General features: G+C 49.4%; 1 protein-coding gene across 1 annotated transcript in view; it reads left to right on the forward strand.

The window, feature by feature from the left end:
* LOC146861865 (zinc finger protein 484-like) overlaps window positions 1-25612 on the forward strand; it is a 194541-nt gene that overhangs the window by 101360 nt on the left and 67569 nt on the right. The window lies entirely within an intron of this gene.

Consider the following 25612-nt stretch of genomic DNA (forward strand, 5'->3'; position numbering starts at 1 on the left):
TCGCCATCTAGTGTTGGGTCCTGATGTTTGCACTTTGTTTTTCTTCGAAGAAGTCTTTCCAGTCACGAGGTAGGTGACTCCTCCTTTCGGTGATAGTGCACATGGGCATCGATTCCATTGTTAGATTGTTTTTTTCCTCCATCGGATTCGGATGTTACTCGCTGCGCTCCGGTTCGACACCGTTCCTTCGGTTTCCCTCGGTGCGCAAGACACTCAACCACAAGGGTATTGTTTCCGATCACGTATACTATTCTTCGCACGTTGGATTTTCTGGTTAAAACTCTCTTTCGTTCGGGAAATTTCGTGGTGGGCCGTTGGGACTGCCCGCGTTGGTTCGACTAGTGGTCGATGGAACGAACTCCCTTTAAATTCTGCCCTCAGTGCCACGCAAAATACCCGCTCACCGACCCACACGAAGTGTGTAACCTGTGCTTGTCCCCTGAGCACAGAGAAGAGGACTGCGACGCGTGCAAGGTGTTCCGCTCCAAGAAGACACTTCGCGACCGTCAGGCTCGACGTCGCAACATGCAAAGTCAAAGTACAGCTTCCATTCCGGACCTCTTTGGACCTCAATCAGATGAAGAAGCTGAGGACACTATCGGGGCCGAAGAAGAGCAGGAACAGATCTCCGTTTCCGAGTACGGCTCCGACCAAGATGATGACATCCCGCAGGGACAACGTACTGTGAGTACAGAAACTCCCTTGCCCGACATCCACCTCAACCCAAAAAGAAAGCTCAGGACCAACCTACGCCCTCAGGCCCCGGTCGGCCCCAAGATCACGCTTCCGACGCCCCACCTTTGGGCTTGGCAGCGAAGCCTACCAAAAAGCCTTCCGGCTCCGAAAAGCCCCAATCCAAAACGGGAACCGAGTCAAAACCGAAATCTAAGTCCGGATCCGACCCTCAACCATCAGCACCGAAACACCAGCCCCTAAACCATTGGCACCGAAACCTTCGGTGTCGAATCAACCACCGGCACCGAAGTCACCAAAAAAACCACAGTTTTGACGATCTGCTTGATAAACCGGACCGTAAACAGAAAGTGTTGTACATTCATCCAAAAACTGGGCATATCACCACCACAGTGACTCTAAAGAGAAGGACTGATGCTGAAGAGGAATATCACATTCCTTTGAAGAAGAGAACTGTCGGAACTAATCCTTCCCCTCCTCTCTTCCTCCTCCTATCCCATCTCCTCCTTCTCCACAGTCTATACCTGTGCATACTTCACCTCAGCATTCACCACATACACCTGACAACCAGGATGATGGGGATGATAATGGGGATGGGGATGACGATGGTCAGCCAATACCTGCAGACCCATAGGACGACTACAACATTAACTCACCCACTGGCAATGATCCTGACCTATATCCTACCAGACCCTCTTCACCAGACGCCAGTGTAGGTTACATTGAATTGCTGGGTAGGGCTGCCAATTACCCTGGGGTGCAGCTCCACAAAGATTCCATCGAAGAGGATTACCTTTTCGAGACCCTTAGCACTACTCAAAAGTCATCACACACTTTACCAATGCTCAAGGGTATGATCAGACATGTGGATGATATCTTTAGTGATCCTGTCAGAGCACGTATCATTACCCCTAGGGTAGACAAAAATATAAGTCAGCACCATCTGACCCAGCGTACATTAGGGGACAATTACCATTGGACTAGCTAGTTGTGTCTAACGCACGCAAAAGGGCTAACTCCCAAACTCCAGGAGATTCTCCACCCCCGGATAAGGAATCTAAGCTTCTTGATGCTTCGGGGAAGAGAGTCGCATCTCAGGCAACAAACTTCTGGCGCATATCCAACACACAAGCATTGCAAGCTAAATACGACGGTGCGCATTGGGACGAGATGGACCAATTGCTCCAATATCTACCCCAAAAACATAAATCTAAAGCTGAAGACCTGATAAGGGAGGGACAACTTATTTCCAACAATCAAATCGGGTGCTCCCTCGATACTGCAGACACAGCTGCCAGAGCAGTAAATACCAGTGTCCTTTTAAAAAGGCACGCCTGGCTACGTATCTCTGGATTCAAACCTGAGGTTCAAACCTCTATATTAAACACATATTTCGATAAGGAACAACTTTTTGGCCCAGTGATAGATTCCTCACTGGAAAAGATGAAGAAAGACACTGAAGTGGCCAAATCCATGGGGGCGCTTCATTCACCACAAGGCCGTAGTTCCTTTTAGCGCTCTTTCTATCGAGCGGGGTCTAAGAATTCTTCCTCAGAAAATACCTCCACCTACAAGGGTAATAACCAACCCTCTGGCTCTAAGAACTATTTCCAAGGGGGTTACAGAGGAAATAACGGTAAGGGAAGAGGTAGAGGTTCAAACACACACACCTCCCCCTCCAAAACAAAACAGTGACTCACCTCTCCTTCCCCCTGATCACCTAACCCTGTTGGGGGAGACTGTCAAATGTCTTACCAGCTTGGCAGTCAATAACAACAGACAAGTGGGTTCTACAACTTATCCTTTCTGGTTACTGCCTGGAGTTCATCAACACACTCCTCCAAACATTCCCCCAAAGTCACACAAACTCTCACCGGATCATCTAGTCCTCATCAAACAAGAGGTACAGTCTCTACTTTTAAAAGGAGCTATATACCCCGTACCGCTATAACACCAAGGACGGGTCTAACAGACTAATCTTAGATCTCATAGAACTCAATTTTTACATACAGTCAGACCATTTTCACATGATAACACTTCAACAGGTACTACCTCTTTTTCCAAATGGCGACTTTCTGTCTACTCTAGACTTAAAGGACCCCTACTTTAATATTCCAATCCACCCTGCTCATCGTAAATTTCTCAGGTTTGTGTTAGCGAGCCAACATTACCAGTTCAAGGAACTCCCATTTGGAGTCACCACTGTCCCCAGAGTCTTCTCAAAATGCCTGGCGGTAGTAGCTGCTCATTTCAGGAGACAAAGCATCCATGTCTTCCCATACTTAGACGACTGGCACGTACCAACAGTGTCTCAAATACACTTCCATAACCATCAAGTTACTGCATCGACTAGGGTTCACAGTCAATGTGCCAAAGTCACATCTTCAGTCAGCCAATATTCAGAACTACCTAGGAGCCACTTTAGATACTCAAAAGGCTCTGGCGTTTCACAACCAGCCAGAATTCGCAACATTCAGGCTTTGGTTCTCCAGTTTCAACCCAATCAATCTCTTCCAGCTCGGGCTTACATGCAACTGCTAGGGATGATGGCATCTTGCATTATGATCATCCCGTATGCCAGGCTCCACATGCGTCCGCTTCAGGAATGCTTAGCCAGACAATGGAACCAGTCCCACGGTCTATTAACCGATCTAGTGTTGGTAAGCGGCCATACTCATCGGTCTCTGCAGTGGTGGAACACGCAAAATCTGTCAAAAGGATGGGCCTTCATAGACCTGGTTCCACAGCCCGTACTAACAGCGGACACGTCTCTAACTGGCTGGGGTGCTCATCTACAGCAACCCACAATACAAGGCCTGTGGAGTCACCAACAAAAGTTGCTCCACATCAACCATTTAGAGCTCATGTCCATATTTCTAGCCCTCAAAGCCTTTCAAACCCATCTGTCTGGCAAAGCTGTCCTGGTTCCTACCGACAACATGACAGCTATGTATTACATACAAAAACGGGGGAACACACTCCCTCCAACTGTCCCACCTATCCCAGGACATCTGAAGGTGGGCCATTCATCACAAAATCTATCTCCGAGCAAAACACCTCCCAGGGGTAGACAATCAGATGGCAGATCTGCTAAGTCGTCAGACACAGTAAGTCCACGAATGGGAACTACACCCTCAAGTTCTCCTCCCATTCTTTCAAATGTGGGGTTTTCCAGACATAGACCTGTTTGCCACCACCTAAATGCAAATTACCCAAACTTCGCGTCCAGATATTCACACCCATTGTCCAAAGGCAATGCACTATGGATGAACTGGTCAGGGATATTTGCCTATGCTTTTCTGCCTCTCCCACTCATTCAATGAGTGGTTCGGAAACTCAAACAAGCGTCCCTGACACTAATCCTAGTTGCTCCCACATGGGCATGTCAACCATGGTTCACAAGCCTATTGGAACTCTCAGTAGTTCCTCATCAAAAACTACATCTTACACCCAATCTCCTCACACAGAGCCATGGAGATATAAGACACCCAGACCCCAGTCAACTCAATCTGGCGATCTTGCCCTTGAAGTCCTAGAGTTTGGCTATCTTAATCTACTGGCAGACCGTATGAATATTATCAAGGAAGCTAGAAGTCCCACCACAAGAGCCTGCTATGCAGCAAAGTGGAAGCGGTTTGTGATTTACTGTAATAATAACCACATCAACCTCCTTGATGCTTCTGTCTAAAACATTATATGCTATTTTTTACATCTACAGCGTTCCAATTTAGCATACACGTCTATACGTTTACATCTAGCTGCAATAGTGGCATACCTGCAAAATACACATCTATCTCTCTTTAGAGTACCTGTCATTAAAGCGTTTATGGAAGGATTCAAAAGAGTTATTCCCCCGAGACGTCCACCTGCTCCAATATGGAATCTGAACATTCTCCTCACCAGACTAATGGGTCCACCCTTTGAGCCATTGCACAAATGTGGACTGCAGTTTCTCACATGGAAAAGTGCTTTCCTGGTGGCTATCACATCACTCAGAAGAGTGGGTGAACTTCAGGCATTAACTATAGAAGAACCTTTTTTACAAATGCACCAAAATAAAGTGGTTCTTCGGACAATCCTAAAATCCTTCCTAAAGTCATTTCTGTTTTTCACATCAATCAATTTGTTGAGTTACCTGTGTTCTTCCCTCAACCAGATTCAGTAGCAGAACGTGCCTTACACACACTAGATGTAAAGAGAGCATTGCTGTATTACATAGAAAGGACAAAACCTTTCCGTAACACAAATCAACTTTTTGTTGCTTTTGCTACACCACACAAAGGCAATCCCATATCAGAATCAGGAATTGCAAGGTGGATAGTCAAGTGCATTCAACTCTGCTACGCAAAAGCAAAACAAACATTAATAGTTCCCCCTAGAGCACACTCCACACGCAAACTAGGGGCTTCTATGGCATTCTTAGGAAATATACCCATAGATGACATATGCAAAGCTGCAACCTGGTCTACACCTCACACATTCACAAAACACTATTGTGTAGATGTGTTAGCAAGACAACAAGCTAAAGTAGGCCAGTCAGTTTTACGTACACTATTTCAGACCCCTGAAACAGATAGAGGTTAGCCACCGCTTTTGGAGATAACTGCTATATAGTCTATGCATAGCATATGATCTACAGCTCATATGCCTCGAATGGAAAATGCTACTTACTCAGTATGCATCTGTTCTTGGCATACAGAGCTGTAGAGTCATGTGCGCCCACCCACCTCCCCAGGTACCTATACCTGTTGCAGTAACATCTTACTTAGATACATGCATTCATGGACATCTCCTTTTACTACTCATACTATCTCCATTATCACCCTCTGTGGGAAAACCATCTAACAATGGAGTTGATGCCCATGCGCACTATGACCGAAAGGAGGCGTGACCTAACTCCTGACTGGAAAGACTTCTTCGAAGAAAAACAAAGTGCAAACATCCGGACCCAACAATAGCATAGCATATGACTCCACAGCTCTATATGCCAGGAGCAGATGCATACTGGGTAAGTAGCATTTTCCTTCCAGCTGTGGAGGGTCACATAGTGTCCAGATTTTTTCACAGCCTTTTGTGATGTCCAGTGGAGGTGTGGGTGTGCCCAGGAATGCGTCTAGTGCTTTAACTGGGAAAAAATAAGTGCAGGTACTCTCCAAACTTAGTCGCAGACTATGGGTGGGTTTGGGGCGGGGCTAGGGGAGGGGTTAAAGGTCATGCTTAGGAGAGGGGCTAGGCGAACACATTTAATGGGATCGAGATTTTCTTGTTGTGCAGATGTGCATGATGACACAGAAGCATTTCTGGAATCTAAGGAGTATTTTTTTGTCCTATGTACAGAAGGGTACATTTAATATTATCTTTCAAATTTTACATGTGCGCAGATAACTTCTGTGCAAGGCACATGAAAGACAGTTCATATTTTTACATTTTGTACTTTAATAGCAAATAGTGTGGGCTCTTTAAAAAGAATCCTTAAAATTAAACATCATGATATCACTTCATTTAACAAAAAGGCTCATCTGTTTAACATCAGTAAAACGGACATTGCACACAACACTCTGGCATGCAGGCACACACTGTAACATGCAAGCTCTCAGGCATGCACAAACAGCACTCCATGCATTTGTTTTTACCAATGCTTACATTCGTTAATGTCTGCTCTGATGCACCTTGATTGCCATCCGCCCTGCTTCCACCTCATCCTAACTCTTGTAAAGCGCTGGCTCACTCTGCTACACCACCATGTAGTCTTCACTTACATTTTACACGAGTCTCCACATGGGGCCGTCAGCAGGCCCAGTCACAGTCCTACCGTGTGATTGACTCCATAGGGCCTTATTAGACCCAGTGCCATTAATCACCGTGTGAGGCAGGCTCATTCTAAATTCCCGGGTAGCTCCGAATAAATGCAAATAAGCCACCTCTGAATTAACATCAGCACAGGACAATGGTAGATTGGCACTCATTGTCAGAGTGCAGCACGAACATGGACGGACTAATTCGTTGTCAGCTAAGGATTAGTGCAAATGATGGGAAAAACCCACTCAGTCATGACTTTGCTGGAACTCACACACATTTGTCCTACCACTTACTAATTTCCATACTTCGGTTTGCATACCTGCCAACTCACAAGGTGCCACCGCGTGTTAGACTATTTCGGCTCTCTTCACACAGTTATCCGGTGAGGACCTGAAAACACACAGTGGCAGAAAAACGAGCTTAAAACCACTGTAAACAGTAGATTTTCAGCTCGTTTTCGGAGGCTGTAAGCAACCCATGCTCATTAAAAGGTGTGAAAACACCCCCAAGGCATCGGCGTCAGCCTCAATAACCCTTTACTTGTAATTGTCTGGTAGAGGTGCGGGGGTTGGAGGGGCTTGGTGAGGGGCAGAGTTTCTCTTAGGTAGCTCTCTGCATGAGGCCCCGCCCCCTCTTCACACGGTGGCATTAATTTGTAAATTGGCAGGCTTGAGCAAGGCATATTTTAGGGACTGTAAGCCTTCACATGGAGAATTTTCCTTGTGAACAAAAAAAATAAGTAAATATGATTTTTTTATTAAGCCTGCCCCGACTGACATTACACAGTGAGACGCCACACACACATGATTAGGCAAGAAACATATCAGAGAAAGCACAGCAGTAGGAGATCGTTTTTGGTCTGTGCCTATAGTGTCTTTGAATAGGGGGTGGTTGTTAGTTATCTGCAATCTCCGCTAATGATGCTGAAAGTCATCTTTCTTCAACTTGAGTGAATTACAACTCCTGGGATTTTAACTACAGAACACCGCTTACATTATTTACAGATTCCTACTAGTTAGGTCTTGCCTGGCGAACGCAGCGCGAAGCGCTGTCGCCAGCGAGATCTATTGTTGCTGACTTGCCTCGGAAGTGGGACAGGAGATGGGCACGCGCATGGTCTCGGCGGATTTGAGTTGGTGTACGCGCCTACAGCCACGCGGCGTGCACATCTCCTGTCCCCCTTCCCTCGCAAGCCAGCATGCAGTTTCACTTTCGTTAACACGCACGTCCTAGGCAGCCTCATGCTATTTCATTTTTTTTTTTAAATGCCCACGCGCGCTCCAAGCACTTACCGGCTCTTGTTGGGACTTTGCGCTGCTCCTCTGCTTTTCCTGCCGGTCACTGCAGCAACACGCGGGGCTCCGTTTTGCTCACAGGAGCCCCGCCTGAAATCCTGCTTTGTCCACACCATGCACCATTCACGAAGGCGGGGTGGGCTCCCGCCGGACTTCCTGTACTGTTTGGCGGCCCCCTCCCTGGGCCGCACGAGCTCCGCAGCACTAATTAAAAGTCCGGCGGTGTTGAAGTCCGCACATGCCGCCACTGGGCAGGAGCTGCAGAACACGCAAAAGTCACATGTACTGCGCATGCGCGGGCAGCCCTCGCAGGTCTTCTCCCCGGCCCGCATGTGTGGAGCTGCTTTCTCTTTTGCTTGTTCTTCCTGGTACCAGCGCTCGCAGGTTTTTGCTGCTTTCCGAAGAACTGGTTAGTGTCCCTGGCTGCGGCTAAGCCCTCTTTGCATTTTTTATTTTCTTTGCAGCAGTGTGTTCTAGTTTAGCTCTGGTGCCAATTAGTTTTTCGTACTTTGCAACCACCTATGAGAAGTCGATGCCCATATGCCAGCTGTAATCTCTGCAGCAGAGCCGCGCCGGCCATGGTGGAGAACGCGAGCACCGCCCATGGAGCCCTGGTGAGAAGGGGGGGTAAGCAGGTGGGAGAACCCGTACCTAAGGAAGGGTGACTCGGATCCTATCGGACGGGGCACAGAGCTTTGGTTATAGCATACAGTTTGAAAGCAGGCAGGCTGGTGAACCTGCGGACGGGGCTGGAGCTCAGCGCCGCGCTTCAAGGAGGAAACGTTTGTTTAGAAGAGGAGATCTGAGTGTTCACCTGAGCACTCCTCCAGCTCCCAAAGAGACGGTACATCGGCGTATCCAAAGTTGGGTCGATGTCACAGGGAGAGAGCACAGGGTTCATCGGGGCAAGGTGGCCGGTGACCAGTTTATGCTCCTGGCCCCAGACTGGAGAGGGTTTCGATTATCTCCGAGACTATGGATTTTAGACAGTGTTACTGTGAGGCGGTAAGCACCGTAAGGAAGGTGGTTGTGTAAATGTTAAAGCTTTGCTGGTTGTGAGATGTTTTGTGAAGCGATCACTGCAGCAGGGCGGGGTAATATCAGCAGGTGATAATGACAGGAGGGCAGATGTTGGGCATGCGTTTCCTTCTTTTTATATTTATTCATCGCAATTACGCTGGCTGTGAGCGCACTCTAACAGATATATAACGTGTTTTTTACTTTCCGCTTTGGGGAAGTGGTGGCAGCTGTAAAATGATCATGTGTCTCCCTTGTCGGTTCTCACGCTAGCACCTATTGTTCACTTCAGTCTGTTTACCAGGAAAGGTGCAGGGTTGAGAGAGGCCAGGGTGTGTGATAACACGCACTGTCCAAAGTCCGCTTTCTGTGTTTTTCTGACACACAGATTACTTCACATAATGCTGACTGACATCTCGGTTCCCTTAACCTACACCTGCTCTCACACCAAGCTACGCTGGACAAAAAAGCCAGACTGTTGGTGTGCACTGTAGCTCGTCGTTTCTTTTATTACAAGCACAATTTCCCTTTTTTTTCTGATGGACACTGTTTCTCTATCCCAAGGGCTGTGTACATCCCGATGTGGGGCAAATTGTGCACTAAGGGTTTCTACTTGTTGAGTTTGGAATGGATTGTTTCTCGCAGCCTCGCAGACGGAAACATGAATGTATGTGTGTGTGTTTGGTGTGTGCGTGCCTGGGCGTGTGTGCGTATCTGTGTATGTGTGCATGGCTGTGTGTGTTTGCCTGTGTATGTGAATGCATCTGTGTGTGTATGTGTGCGTGCCTATGTGTGTGTGCCTGGGCGTGTGTGCGCATCTGTGTGTTTGCCTGTGTAGGTGAAAGCATCTGTGTCTGGAGATGTGTGCGTGCGTGCCTATGTGTGTGCCGGTATATGTGTGCGCATCTGTGTGTGTGCGCGTGCGTACCTGGGCCTGTGTGTGCATGCCTGGGCGTCTGTGCGCATCTGTGTGTGTGTGCCTGCCTGGGCGTGTGTGCATCTGTGTGTGTGTGCATGCCTGTGTGCATGTGCATGCCTGTGTATGTTTGCCTGTGTATGTGAAAGCATCTGTGTGTGTGTGTTTGCCTGTGTATGTCGAAGCATGTGTGTATGTGCATGCCTCTGTTTGTGTGTGTGCGTGCGTGCGTGTCCAGGGCAATGCAATCCTGCACTTCTGTCAAGATTAACATAACAATCATTTGCAATGCAATAGGTCTCGCATTATTAAAGTTTGAGCTATTGGTGTTGCATTATTTAGCAATGCCAATATCTCAAACTTTAATAATGCGAGACCTATTGCATTGCAAATGCTTGTTTTTACATTGCTGTCAAATATGTATATATCAGATACATCACAATGGCTTTTGAAGGAAACATAAAGAGAACTAGAAAGTCTGTTACCAAAATATATTTTTGCAACTGATTATTCCCAGCTCAATTGGTTTTTTGGCACCGCAAAGGACTAACTTCCCCTATTAAGTGATCTATCGACGCCTTATTAATATCCTTTGATGCACCTTGTGATAAGATACGTTGACCTCTTTGTTTTTCGTCAGAACTGCAATGCTGAGGTGTATCTTCCCCAAACATTGCAGTGTTTTGAAAATGGTATTTGATAGAGTTGTTTAGCTTGAGCAGACATTTCTGTACTTGCTAATTCTATACAAGGCTATCTGATGGACGTTCACAGCAGGATTAGACTGGGCCTCCATTTTGTCTTCTCCCATGTTGAAGAAAATGCTCCTGTGGACATTCTCTATGATACTAAAGTTTCTCATGCCCATCTCTTCATCTTGCGGAATATCTTTCGGTTTTTCCATAACAGGCAGATTGCGATCCTCAGGCACGCTGTGATGGACTGAAGGCAATCTTTCTGCAACAGGCTATACATGCCGCTGCCTTTTAAGCACCTCAGAACAGAGGCCTTTAGCAATGTTGTGGCATAGAATCTTCTAATCTGTACTCCTAACCAGGCATCATCTTAAAATATATGTCAGTTGTGCACATATTGAAAACTTACATTCTTTGTATGATCCAACAGCATATTTGGACCACAGTCATTTTACTGCTAAGGAAGATTCTGTTTTGTCTCCTATGAAGATCATTTTGGTCTGCAAAATTTAGGGGCTACAATCTGTCTACAGCTCTTTGGAGTGCTGCAGAAGGACTTGGCAAGAGACAAATGACTTGGATAGTACGCTGCTGAACACGAAGGCTGCACTCTGCAGGGGTGTGGTAGCTTCTGCCCATTGTGATGGCCCGCCGCTGGCCAGAAGCTACAGCTCATTACATAAACGACCCCAGTGATGGGTGGGATATCCAGACTTGAATTCTCTTGCTGGAGAGAATGCCAGTATCCATTGCCAGCAGGTGGTTGGGGCATCATGTGCGCTGCCACACCCGAATGTCAAAGTGTACATATAGAGCCAACACTGGAAGAAATCACTCATGGCTAACAAGCAGGCCATGATTTTGCTGCTTCACATTTCTGGGTCTCCTTGAGACTTGCCAGTATGTCCCTATAAGGCTGTATCCATCCTGCGAGTTGAGTGTCATATAGACTCCTACTGAAAAGGGTGAGAGGGATACATTGTGACCCACCAGTCCCACAGAATTGAGCTGAGCCAGCCAAATAAGTAGGGATTCATTGCTGTAATCCAGCTCCACGTAGACATCATGATTCATGTTTACCTAAAGAACAGTTGCTTCCAGCCGGCCATAGCCTACCGCCAGGTGGCGGCTACTGCTTCCTTGCATAATGTGGGCTATGGTCTTTGTGTTCAACAGTGTATGTTGAAAGCCGGTGGGACATGTCAACTTCTTTTTTGGCAGTCCCTCTTCTTCGACCTAAGACTAGAGACAGAATTTAACATGTTCTGCCTCCTATCACTGCCAGCTCCGAATGTTTGCCAAAATTAAACTATTGTCTTCCCAAAAAAGGTTCATTTGTGAAACGAAAGCCTCTTTTAGCCTCTGCAGAGTCCTAACATAGGTTATTGGCTGAACGTTTAAAACATCATTTGTATTATGCTACTTATCCCATAAGAATTTGTTTGTAGCGTGTAGTGCTGTAGATTGACATGATTAGCATACTCCTGCTGTCTAGTGTTGGGCTTGGACATTTGCAAGTTGTTTTTCTTTTAAGAAATATCTTGTCATGAGATGCAGTGTAACTCCTTTTAATGTAAATTGGCCATTGACACTGACTCCATGTTAGATTGTTTTCCACACTGTGGGTGGAGGGCTGATTGGAGTGTGAACAAAAGAGATGGTGCATTATTTCAAGGTATAGATAGAATACATGTATTTTAGAGATGTGCTCCATTGCAGGCACATCTAGGGAGGGGTGAGTGTGTGTGTGTGTGTGTGCATGTGATTCTGCAGCACTATACGCAGTGCTTACAAGCTAAGTAGTATTTTCCTTTTGTAGTGTGTGTCGCTGTAGATACACATGCTTAGCACAGACTGAAAAGCAGTATCCTCCCAGCTGCGGTCGCTCGTGTATGATGGAAATATGTAAAATAATGCTTTTAGGACTGCCTGGCCAACTAAAGCTTTTTGGCAGGCTAATATATCCACACAGTAATGCTTAGTAAATGTGTGTGGTGTTGACCATGTAGCTGCCTTACGAATGCTATGGGGATATTGCAGTGGAAGTCAATAGAGGCAGTTTTTTTGCTTGTGGAGTATTAACTAGGAGGAGCATGAAGTACTCTTTTATCTGAAAGAAACACGTTAGTTAGATTCCTCACCTTAGAATATCCCCAGGCGTCAGGCAGGATCCGGAAAGATTTTTCATCAGCAATACCCTTGCGCGTCGCTAGGCGTCGTCTGCACCTCCGCGTCCGTCGTCGGCGTTGTGATCGCCGGAATGACATCGTCGGAGTACTTAGACGCCGCCCTCGCGCGCTGAAGTCAGTTCTTCTTTTTTCCGCGCCAGTAAGCGCCGATCCGGGAAGAGCATACCCTTTTAGTCACTTTTTGACTAAACTTTTTGAACTCTTTTGGTTCTATTTACCAGTCGACCTCGACTCTGGTGCCTGTAGGGATGCCTGGATTCAAACCTTGTGACGCCTGTCACCGACTGATGTCGGTCACGGATCACCACCGCCGGTGTCTCTATTGCCTTGGGGCCGACCACGATGCTGAGTCATGCCTCGACTGCCGGGCCTTGACCTCGAAGGCTAGGAGGGAGCGGGACCGCAAGCTGCTCGAGATCCGGCAGTCGGCTCAGTGCCGCTCACGGTCCCGGTCGAGGAGGAGGTCGAGGGACCGGTCGCGGAGCCGCAGCCATCACCGCTCGTCGGGGTCGAAGTCTTCGCACTCCGGTAAGTCGAAGCACAGCAAGAAGTCGAAGAGGCAACATCACTCTTCTGACTCCCCTCGCCGGTCACGTGACTCGGCTGAGGGTTCGGGTGGCACCACCCACGCGGCTCCGTCAAAGCCGCAGGAGTCCCGTCCGACCCCATACCCTCCGGTCCCTGGGTCTGACGCGACTCCGGTGGAGATCAGAGACTTCCTCGTGGCCATGAGGGGCCTGGCTCTGTCGTGGACGCCTGCCGGCGCGCCTTCGGGCCCCGCGGGCTCGACTGGGAGGCCTAGCGAGCCGGCGGCTCCGGCCCCGTCGCCGACTCCGGTCCTGACGCCGCAGGCCCCTGCGGGATCCTTACGACCCCTCTGCCGGCGCCGACCCCTCCGGTGCCGTCCCCGGCGCCGCCTTCGGACGTAGCCGTTCCCCGGTTTAGTCCCAGTCCGGGCCCGGCGTCGGAGCGGCGCCGTCCGGCGCTGTGTCCGGCGCCGATGGATGACAGATTCATCTACCGCCCGGCGCCGACCCTTCCACCTGTATACCAGGAGTCGGATGACGGAGACGACTGGGAGGGGTCTGAGGACCCTCTGGCACAACAGTGCCAGTATTCTCAGGACTGGGCAGACGAACTGGGGGATGCCAGTGGTCTTGATACCTCCCCTGACACTGGCTTCATCTCTCCTCCATCCGTGGCTACGGAGGAGGAGGGTGCTACGTATTCTGTGGTGCTGCTCAAGGCGGCCGAAGCCCTCGGGCTGGAGCTGGCTGCTGTGGCTGTGAGGACTAATCTCCTCACTGAAGTGCTTCAACCGCCGGCAAGCTCCTCGGAGCCTCTGCTGCAGTTCAGTGAAGCACGACCGACGTTCTGATGGGCACCTAGTCCAAGCCCTCTACAGTTCCTCCTGTGGACCGGAACGTGGCCCGTTGCCACCGCCCTGCACCGGGCGACCCCAGTTTTCTGTCGGTGCACCCCACGCCCGAGAGACTGGTTATCCAGGCCTCTACCTCCCAGACCTCCTTCCCGTCCGCTCCCCTGGATCGGGAATCCAAAAGTTGGGAACAGTTTGGGAAGAAACTGTTCTCCTCCCTTAGTTTGGGGTTGCGGTCTATCAACACCGCGTGCCTTTTGAACCGTTACTCCCACTCCCTGTGGGATACGATGGAGGACGTGCTGCCCCAGTGTCCGGAGGAGGCCTGGACAAGGCTCCTCCGGACACGTCTTGCCCAGGCTCTTGCCGAGGGGCGGGATGCGGCACGGTATTCAATCCGATGTGGACTGGACACAACGGACTCGCTAGGCAGGGCAATTGAAACCACGGTGGTGATTCGTCGCCACGCCTGGCTGAGGTCCACAAATTTCTCCAGGGATGTCCAGAGCACCCTCATGGACATGCCCTTCGATGGCCGTCGCCTTTTTGGCGACAAAGTGGATAGTGCGCCGGAGCGCTTTAAGGACTCCAGGGCTACAGCCAAGTCCTTGGGCCTCTCGGCCCGCGCCCGCAAACTTCCGCTTTTCGCCCCTTTCGTGGCCAAGGAAGGGGCGCCCCCTCATGTCAGTCTAGCCACAGGCCGCAGACCCAGTCTCAACGTGGTCGCGGATTCTGCCGAGGCGGAGCAGGGGGACAAAGAGCCGGTCCGTCCACATCTACCCCAGCAGCATCCGCCTCAAAGCCCTCCTAGTCCGAGCTTTCAGGCCCATTCCACGCCGGAGGGAGGCAGAGTTTGCCATCACCTGCTCCACTGGCATACCATCACATCGGACAGGTGGGTGCTGCAAATCGTCCGAAGGGGCTACTCCCTCCCCTTCGAGGCGACCCCTCCAGCCATGCCACCGCAGTACCACCGCATGTCGGGGGATCACTTGAAACTTCTGTGGGAAGAAGTTACGGCCCTCTTGGCCAAGGGGGCCATCGAGCACTTTCCTGGCCCAGAAGTAGGTCGGGGTTGTTACTCCCACTACTTTCTGGTTCCCAAGAAGGACAAAGGGGGCCTACGCCCTATCTTGGACCTCAGGAGCGTCAACGCCTTCCTCCGGAAGGAGAAGTTCAAGATGCTGACATTAGCTCAGGTTCTGGCTGCCCTAGACCCTGGAGACTGGATGGTAGCGTTGGACTTGCAGGACGCTTATTTCCAGATCCCCGTCCTGCCAGCCCACCGGCGTTACCTGCAGTTCACGGTAGGCCACGAGCACTTTCAGTTTACCGTGCTCCCCTTCGGCCTCACCAGTGCCCCTCGGGTGTTAACGAAAGTGATGGCAGCTCATCTGTGCAGATTAGGGGTTCCAGTCTTCCCCTATCTCGACTACTGGTTGTTGAAGGCGGGTTCGCCCCAGGCAGTTGTCTCCCACCTCCAGACTACGGCCGACCTCCTGCATTTGCTGGGGTTTTCCATCAATGTGCCGAAGTCGCATCTGAGTCCTTCCCAGAAGCTCCTCTTCATCGGTGCGGTTCTGCACTCGGCGCAGTTCCGGGTCTATCCTCCGGAACAGCGGGTTCGGGATATTCAGGCTCTGATTCCGATCTTTCAGCCTCTATCCCGGGTTTCGGTCAGGTTGGTGCTGCGGCTTCTGGGTCTGATGGCCTCCTGCATCCTGCTGGTACATCACGCTCGGTGGTGGATGCGGGCTCTGCAGTGGGACCTGAAGTTTCAGTGGGCCCAGCATCGGGGCAACCTGTCTGACCATGTCTTGATCTCGGAGGGCACTGCCAGACAGTTGCAGTGGTGGCTCACGGACCGCGATTGGGCCAGTGGCAGATACCTCTCCCTACCCCAACTGGAGCACGTAGTGGTGACGGATGTGTCCCTCCTGGGATGGGGGGGCCACATGGGAGAGGCGGAGATCAGAGGCCTCTGGTCTCCGGCGGAGTCCCGGCTCCATATCAACCTATTGGAGCTGCGGCCGATCCGACTTGCACTGAAGGCATTCCTCCCCTCTGTTCGGGTGAGTGTAGTGCAGGTGTTCACGGACAACACCACCGCCATGTGGTATTGCAACAAACAGGGCGGGGTGGGTTCGTTGACCCTTTGTCAGGAGGCTCTGCGCCTTTGGACATGGCTGGAACATCAGGGCATCACCCTGGTGGTTCAACACCTGGCAGGCTCTCTGAACGCCAGGGTGGACGAACTCAGCCGCCGGTGCATGATGGATCACGAATGGCATCTGAACTCGGACGTGGCGCAAGGCCTCTTTCGGCAGTGAGGATAGCCTTGGTTAGATCTATTCGCCTCCGAAGAGAACGCGCAATGTCAGCAGTTCTGCGCGTTGGAATTTCCAAGGCGGCACTCGCGCGGAGACGCTTTTCGTCGCGAGTGGCGCTGCGGTCTGTTGTACGCCTTTCCGCCTATACCACTTCTGCCCAGAGTGCTGAAGAAGATCAGGTGCGACCGGGCCCAAGTCATACTTGTGGCTCCGGATTGGGCACGAAGATACTGGTATCCCGAGCTACTCAGTCTATCGATCGATCCCCCGATTCGACTGCCTCTTCAGGAGGACCTTCTGTCGCAGCAGCAGGGGACGGTCCTCCACCCGAACCTGTCCAGCCTCCACCTCCATGCGTGGAGATTGAGCGGCGGCAGTTGATGCCATTTGACTTGCCTCCTGAAGTCTGTAATGGTATTCTGGCAGCCAGGCGTCCCTCCACAAAATCGGTATACGCCTGCAGGTGGAACAAATTTGTGGCATGGTGCACAGCAAAGGCTGTGGATCCCCTTTCCGCCCCTCTTTCTGAGGCTCTCCTCTTCTTTCTTTCCGTGGCCCAGCAGGGCTCTGCTCTGGGCACCCTCAAGGGATATCTTTCAGCTATTTCTGCCTTCTTACGGCTTCCTGATCAGCCTTTTCTTTTTAAATCCCCTGTTGTTTCTCGATTCTTTAAGGGCATTACTCACATGTTTCCTCCTGTCCCCTTCGTAATGCCTCAGTGGGATTTGAATCTAGTCTTGACCTATCTTATGTGCGCTCCCTTTGAGCCACTTCATAATTGTCCCCTTCGTCTTCTGACTCTTAAGACTGCTTTCCTGGTTGCCATCACCTCTGCTAGAAGGGTGAGTGAGCTCCAGGCTCTCTCTTCTAAGCCTCCTTTCCTTTCTGTCCATCCGGACAAAGTTGTTCTTAGGACTCGTCCTTCCTTTCTCCCTAAGGTGCTAACTGCCTTCTACATCGGCCAGTCTGTTACTCTGCCCACCTTCTTTCCGCCTCTGCATCCCTCGAAAGAGGAAGAGAGGCTCCACCGTCTGGACCCAAAACCGGCGCTGTCCTTCTATCTGGACCGCACCAAACAGTTCCGGGTGGACGACCAACTCTTTGTTGGCTACGTGGGCGCTAAGAAGGTGCGGGCGGTGCACAAGCGAACCATCTCTCGGTGGGTCGTTTTGTGTATCAAGGCCTGTTATTCTTTAGCTAAAAAGGAACCTCCTGTAGGGCTGAGGGCCCATTCCACGTGGGCCACAGCGGCGACCACTGGCCTGGGCCGGGGAGTCCCCTTGCAGGACATTTGTCAGGCAGCAACGTGGGCCTCGCTGCACACGTTTGCCAAACATTATTGCCTGGACAGGCAAGTCCGGAGAGACGGCTTCTTTGGCCGTTCTGTTCTCCAGGACTTTCTGGTGTGATCTTGGTTCGCAGACCCACCGCCGGGGTCGGTATTGCTGGGGTATCTATTCTAAGGTGAGGAATCTAACTAACGTGTTTCTTTCAGATGAACAAGTTACTTACCTTCGGTAACGATATATATCTGTAAGAAACATTAGTTAGTTAGATTCCTCACCGCCCCACCCATCCTCCCCGTTCTGCGAACCGATAACTAGGGTTGAGGTCGTCCCTTTCAGGGCCCTAGATTCTTGGCACCAGTGTCGGTCTCTTGCATGGCTCTGCGTTCCTGGCGCGGAAAGCTATGTACAAGAACTGACGTCAGTGCGCGAGGGCGGCATCTAAGTACTCCGACGACGTCATTCCGGCGATCACGACGCAACAATGGACGCGGAGCAGCAGACGACGCCTAGCGACGCTCAAGGGTATTGCTGACGAAAAATCTTTCCGGATCCAGCCTAACACCTGGGGATATTCTAAGGTGAGGAATCTAACTAACTAATGTTTCTTACAGATATATTGTTACCGAAGGTAAGTAACTTGTTCATCCTTGAGGTTCAGAAGTTTTAAATACTGTTGACTATCCAGCCCACCATGGCAGCTTGGAAATGGTATGTTCCTTGTGAGGTTCAGCAAATGAGACACATAGCTCGTCTGATTTGTTGAATGGTTTAGTCTCATCTATGTAATTCATAAGGGGCCTTTTTAACGTCTAAAGTGTGCAGTGCCCTTTTAGCCACAATATCAGGCCGTGGGAAGAAAACTGGAAGTTCAATAGTTTGATTAAGATGGAAAGGTAATACTAATTTAGGAAGAAGCTTAGGATTGTTCTGAGAACTACCCTATCATGGACCCGTATAAGGGGGCCTTGGATGGTAGTCTTATAACTCGCTAATGCTCCTAAGGGAGATAATAGTGCCTAGTAAGGCTACTTTCCATGAAAGGAATTGAAGAGGGAATGAGTGTAAAAGTTCAAATCGTGAAACCATAAGTCTCGTAAGGACTGTAGTGAGATTCCAGATGGGGCTGGTGGGGCTCGTGGAGGTATTATCCTCTTTAGTGTCTTCATAACTGCTTTAACCACTGGTATCCTGAACAGAGAGGTATGTTGTCTGTTCTGCATGTAAGCAGTGACTGCTGTTAGATGAAGGCGGATAGATGTGTTAGCTAACACTGTCTTTTGTAAGTGGTGAAGGTAAGTAACTACATCTTATAGTTTAATTTTTGAAGGGTTAGATTTGTTGGTGATACAGTAATGGACAAATATTTTCCACTTTGATGCATAACAAGTGTGAGTTGTAGAGCACCTAGCCTCCTTAAAGATGAACATGCATTCTTGTGGTAGGTGCTGGTACCCAACTCTAGGAAATCAGGTGCCAAATCGCAAGATCGAGCTGTGCTGGGTCTGGATGTCTGACTATTCTTGTCTTTGTGTGAGCAGAACTGGTCTGAGAATTCTAGTAGGGTGGAGAACCAGGGCTGCCTGGCCCGTGTGGGAGCCACTAGAATGAGGGTAAGTTGTTTGCCTAAGCTTCCTGAGGACAAATGGAAGCAGAGGGAGAGATGGAAAAATGTAGTTAAATATACCTCACCATTTCATACATAGTGCATTCTCCATGTACTGTGGGTGTAGGTATCTGGTGGCACAGCTTGGGCATTTTGCGTTTTCAACTGTTGCAAATAGGTCTATTTGCGGAGTGCCCTATCACTGGAAGTGTGTGTGAAGGACTTTAAGAGTAGAGTTCATACTCGTGGCCTGGTTGATGTGTCCTGCTGTGTGGGTCTGCAAAGTCATTTATTCCTAGAAGGTTTTCCGCCATTATGTGAACTTTATGGCCAAGTGCCCAATGCCAGATGGCTTGTGCTAGGTGCGAGACCTGCGGTGAATGTGTGCCTCTTTCTTCTGTATGTCATCCATTGCTATCATATTGTTTGTTTTGATTAGAAACAATTTTCCCCTAATGAGATGGAGAAAAGCTGTGAGAATGAGTTGTATAGCAAAACGCTCTAGGAAGTTGATGTGGCAACTGTGAGAAGCTGGCCTAGTATATGATGTCCACTAATTAAAGTGGGCACCTTTCACAAGTCCAGACAGGACATAAGACGTCTCAGACAACCTTTAGAAAGCTATCCAAGTGATAGCTGTGGAGAGCAGTCTTCAGGCATAGTCTTGAAGGAGTGCAAAGCAGCTTGTTTTACCAGAATGCAATCTTATAGTATCGATTAAATTAAAAGAGAACCACACAGTAGTTATAAAAATATGTATTTATTATATAACACTCTAGTACATTACAGTATCTCCTACACAGAGATAGACACAAAGCACACAATACTTTAGCAAAGAAATTACAGTAAATAGCACTAATATACAGTGGGCCCCAGGGGGGGACCAAACCATATGCTAAGAAAGTGGTATAAGAACCACGACTCGAGTCAGGACAATGTCGAGAGGACATAGAATTGCTGGGACCCCAATGAACCACCCAAACTGAGTAGATAGGGACCCTATGGAGTGCGTATGCAGTGTGTGAACACAACTTCGTGCTCCATACAAGTCTATGTGTAAGTCGCGGTTGGAATTTTAAAGATTACGGACTCTTCCCAGTGGACTTCGAAGAAACCCCGTGGATACCGAAGTACCCAAGTTACCTAACCCAGGAAAGCCGGGTGCGTAGGTGTGAAGTGACGTTGAAACCACAGTCAATCCCAGTGGAGGACTTCGAGAAAGTGCCGGTGCTGGAAGAGGAGAAAGTGTCAGTTAGAATCCAAACGTGGATTCTTGTCGAGGAGTACCTGAAAGCAGAGAGGACAGAGTCTGGGTCACTTGAGAGTGACCAGGGGCTCGGTAGACAAATGCCCACCAATGTCGGGTGCTTCGGGATAGTTGACGGTGACCGACTCTGCAACTGCAGGGACCAGGCGACGTTGAGGACGACCAGGAGCCGGATGCGAGCTGTCCCACAAAGGATGTTGAGTGCTGAGGGGTCGTGTCCGGCGGGAGCACCAACAAGCCTTGGCAAAAGCAACCCACACAGGATGTCAAGGAAGTGTACGGTTCGGACCAGTAAGGTCCAGGAGACTCACCACAACCAGGGCAGTCAGGGCAAGCCTGGAGCAACCAGGGCAGCCCAAGAAAAGCAAATTTGATCCTCAATTGGACCCACAGGTCGGAGGCACAGGAGTTGCAAGAGGACCTCGAGCAGTTTCACAAAACAACAGGCCACGGAGCACTCTGTGCGAGGTGGTTGAAGATCTTTGTAGGAAAAGTTGTCAGAGGTTGGTGCTGCTCGGAGCCCAATGCACTTGTCAAGGAATTGCCAACAAGCACATGCACTTGAAAATATACACGGTGCACAGGGGTTCGGCTATTGCAGCCCCCATGAGGGATACTGGTCTCAAACTCGGTGAGAGGGCAGCTTGGGCCTCAAGGAACATAGAAACCCGCCTCCTGTGTTGCTGGACCCTTCAGAGTCCATAGGAGCTCGGGATCAGCAGACCGGTCAGCAGTGTTGCGGTGTCTGCGATTACAGGGGAGTGACTCCTTCACTTCAAGGGAGATTATCTTCAGGTGTCTTGGATCCTCCACAGGTCCTGCACGGATCCTGTACAGTGCTCAGGCACAGACGATGCAGCAGACTGAGAGGTAGACAAAGTTAGGCCCAAACGAAGTCCAGCGAAGTCCAGAGTGCCCAGACGGTCAAAGTACAATGGTTTCAGTTCTGAATCTTGTCCATGACGAATCTAGGGACCTACATGCAGGTAAGCCCTTAAGTACCCTAAGGAGAGGGTTAAGAAGATTCAGGGGAACCTCCCAGAGGAAGGCCTGGACAGGGGGGAGGTTACTCCCATGTCCTTTGTCAAGTTTCGCACCAGAGTGGAAGCCAATGGCTCCCAGGACTGGTTTGAACTGGACTATACACAGGGACACCAAATGTGCCCCTCATGCAGACTTTCAGGTGCTTTGCAAGCACACCCACCCAGCCCTTATATACTAAATCCTGTCTGGGAGGTGGTCACACATCCCTGTGACAGGATGCCTATTGTTCTGCCTTTCCCTGCTCAGGGTTGCTCAGTAGCAGGAGGGCAGAAATGTGTCTCTGGTCGGCAGCAACCATTTTGTGCTGTCCGTGGTCAAGAAGGCTAGTACTGGGAACATTCAGAGCTTAACGGAGGGCTCTCCCAATGGGTGGAATCATACCTCCCCAGTGTCGAGGTATGATTCCAACATATTTGACACCAAACACGATAGGTTTGTTGCAGCCGTTTTCGAGATGGTCATCACACAATCGCGTAATGCCCCTCTATAGTAGTATATGGCTGCTTCACTGACAACCCGGGAGAATGGACTCCGTAGGCTGCAGGGGTGTCCTTCTCATGCTGGGGCACCCTCTCACTTAGAACCAATCACCCTGCCTTCAGGATCGTAAAGGCCTGCTATAGGGGTGACATAGGTTTTAAGTGTAGTGACCCTTAGATATAGTAAACCTTTATCTTTAATAAGTGGTGCATGCACCAATTTATACAGGCTGCAATGGCAGGCCTGTAGTTCCATTTTGCATGCTCTCTCATGGGTGGCATAATGCATGCTTCAGCTCATGGGAGACCTCTGGGGTACCTATGCCCTGGGTGCATGTGTACCATATACTAGGGACTGACAAGGGTAGCCCAGTATCCAATCTGGAGCGTGCCGAAGTACATACCATAACAGTTTAGGGAGAAAGCAGATAGACTGTGGTCCTGATTAGCAGGATCCCAGTCAGACTAGTCAAAAACAGCATCATATAAAGCAAAAAGTGGGGTTAACTATAAGAAGCAGATCCTACTTTCCTACCCAAACCGTAATATTGAGAGGGCCACTGCATCTTTATTGTGTGGTGCTGTAAGTGAGCGGTCCATCGTAGGATGAAGGCACCTGTGGTAATGGTACTTTTGCAGGACTGAATCTGTGAAAAGTCTGCCTTGCACCATGTTGGTGAGTATTGACCATTGCAGGCAGTGGTGTGCTTTGCCCTGAACCAATTCTGGATCTCCTCACTGACCCTGTTATTGTGAACATTGGACTGCCATACAGTCTTGCAAAGGCCTCATGTGCAGCCTTGTGTTTGAATGAAAAAAGGGGCAGCAGGTGTTTTAGGTTGGCAGCCCTTTTTTGGTTGTGATACCCCTTGGTAGTGAGCATGTGGAGTATGGAGTCAAGGAACAGCTGTAACTATAACAGCATAAAATTGGATTTTGTGACGTTTATGGTAAATCTCATTCGGTTAAGCAGGGAAACTGTGTGTGCGCTGCTGTTGATTAACCAATCAACCAGGTATGGCAATACATGAGTTTCTTGGTGGCGAACGACAGCCAGACAGTTTGTCAACACCCTTTGGGCTGTGGTGCCTCAAAATGTAATACCTTGAACTGGTAACGATGACCACCTGCCATGAAGTGCAGGTAATTGTGATGTGCACGGTGGATGGGAATGTGGCAATAGGTGTCTTGGAGATCGAGCACCATCATGAGGTCACCCTGATGAAGGTGCTGTATGACCTCTTGCAGTGTGGTCATTTTGAAGTGTTCTGACAGGATGTAATGGTTGAGGGGCCGGAGATTGAGGATTGACCTGACGGATTTATCCTTCTTGGGGAAGTACGGGTATACTCCTGTCTCCTGGTGTTGCAGAGGTGCATGTTTTATTGCCCCCTTTAGTAAGAGTAAACAACCTCTTCTTGGAGGAGGAGGTGGGGGTGTTTGGTACTGAGCTTGTGAGTGTGGGGGAATGTTGGGGGGGTGCATGTAGTTTGAGGCAATAACCATGTCCTATAATGCCTCACACTAATTTGTTTAAGGTGATTTGTTGGATGGGGGAAATCACTTCACCTCCTGACAGGTGACGTGAGGTCGAGGTGGGGGAATTTCTGGACTGTCACTGTTTAGGATGGGTAGACCCCTTGCTGGCACCTCTTCTGTTTCATTCTTTGTGATTCCCTCTGTAAGTCCCTCTGTTCTACTCTCTGCCAGCCTAATGTTGATAGGACTGCTGTTGCCTTTAATACGAGTGACCTTGTTCAGGGGCTGTATGCCTTGACCCACCTATTTATTAGTATTTGTGAAAGGACCCCAAAAAGTTTGCAGTCTTTGTGTATTTTATATTTTTTGCAACAAACATCAATCAGCGGGCTGAAGTGGTGTCCTCAGTCAAATAGCAGGTTGATGAGATGTTGTTGCACCTCAGGTTTAAAACCTGCAATATGAAGCCAGGCGTGACAGCGCAAAATGATGCTTTTGACCACCCCTCTAGAGGTAGTATCGGCCGCATCCAATGCACAACGTGTATTTGATATTCACATTGGAAATTACCTTGCCTTCAGACTTAATTAATTTCCTCCACCATTTTGTTATGTAACTCAGGAAGGTGTTTGAGGAGATCCTCCATCTTCTCCCACTGTGGCCTATCATATATAGATAGGAGAGTGACTGAGTTGGTAATTTGCCGATGGTAACTGCTCCCACCACAACACTCTTGCCCGCTTCATTTCTCGTTTTACTCTTCTTGTCTGGAGGAGAAGCATCACATGTGTCCTGGGCAGAGGCGCACTTGCGGGTGGCATGTAGAACAAGGGAGCCTGGAAGATTTTGCCTCTTGTTATATGTGGGGTCATTAAGAGATTGTTTAAACTTTTTTTCCCACCTGCGTGATAACCTCCCTTGCTCTAACAAGGTTTTTAAAGTTTTGTTGGGCAAATATGGCAATCCTTTTTAGCATTGGTAGGAACTGGATGGACCTCTCTAACTTGTATAGTGTCTCGACCTGAAAGTCCTCTTTTGCCTGCCCCAAATGCATATGTACCTCATGGTAGGTGGCAGCGCCCTGAACGGTACGAGGGGGTATCATCTACAGGGGAGGGCCTAACAGGCTAATGATCTAGCTCTGGATCCCCTGGTGGAGCTACATTATAATCCTCCCATTGATCATCTATTGGTCCTTCTCCTTCTTGTTGATCGTAAGGGTCAAATGGTTCGTAGGGGCTGTCCTATGGGAAGATAGAAAAACTTGCCTGTGGTGGGGAGTCTGACAGAGGCAATGGTGGAGGAGTGGATGGTGGGGAGCAGGTAGGATATTGTGGTGGTGGTGTTTATGGCAGTGGTATAGGACTGATCGCATTGTCCCTATGTTTTTTAATAGGTGGCTCTTATGTGGAAGACTTGGGGACAGAACTTCCTCTAAAGCCAGTTTTTTTTTTTGCATGGTCTAGGGTCCAGTGGTGGAGGAATCCCGGTTGAATTTTGCCCTGTGAGCTGATCAATGAAGAGGCATTGTTGCCTAATGTCCAGTTCTGGCTGGCTCAACTCAAGGAAGGTGGCCTCTGCATCCTCCTCTGAGGGTTTTGCTGGCGGCTTGCGTGACTCTGTATACTTTTGTGCTTGTGAGTGATGCTGCTTCGGAGCAGAGTTAGTTTTTGGTGCAGAGTGAGTCTTCGACATCGATCGTGTTTGGGCATCGGTGGGTGTTTTTTTGGAGCAGATGTGCCTTTAGAATCCGGAGTGGTGGCCAGAGCGGGAGACTTTGGAGCTGATAAGGGTCTCAGCACCAAATAAGTGGCACTTGCCCTGGATGATTTCAGATTAAATAACGGCTTCATTGTGGAAGCAAGTCTAGGTGTGGCCGGCTTCGGTGGATGGTTGGCACCCTCTGTTAGTTTGTGCTGGTTCTGACCAGGCATTGCAAAGGGCAGTGACTCTTGTACAGTCTTATCTCTATCTACATGCTTCGGGCTCGAAGCCCTACTTCCTTGGGAGTGGTGCTCTACCTCGGCGCAGGGAATGATCTTGTGCTTTTGCTGCAGTTTACTTACAGTTTGTGTAGTTGATTTCACCCAAGAGTCGGGCTTGAGCTTGGGGACACCTTTTGTTTATCGTTGGATCAGC

This window comes from Triturus cristatus, chromosome 2_2 (genome assembly GCF_964204655.1).
Source record: "Triturus cristatus chromosome 2_2, aTriCri1.1, whole genome shotgun sequence".
Lineage (NCBI taxonomy): Eukaryota > Metazoa > Chordata > Amphibia > Caudata > Salamandridae > Triturus > Triturus cristatus.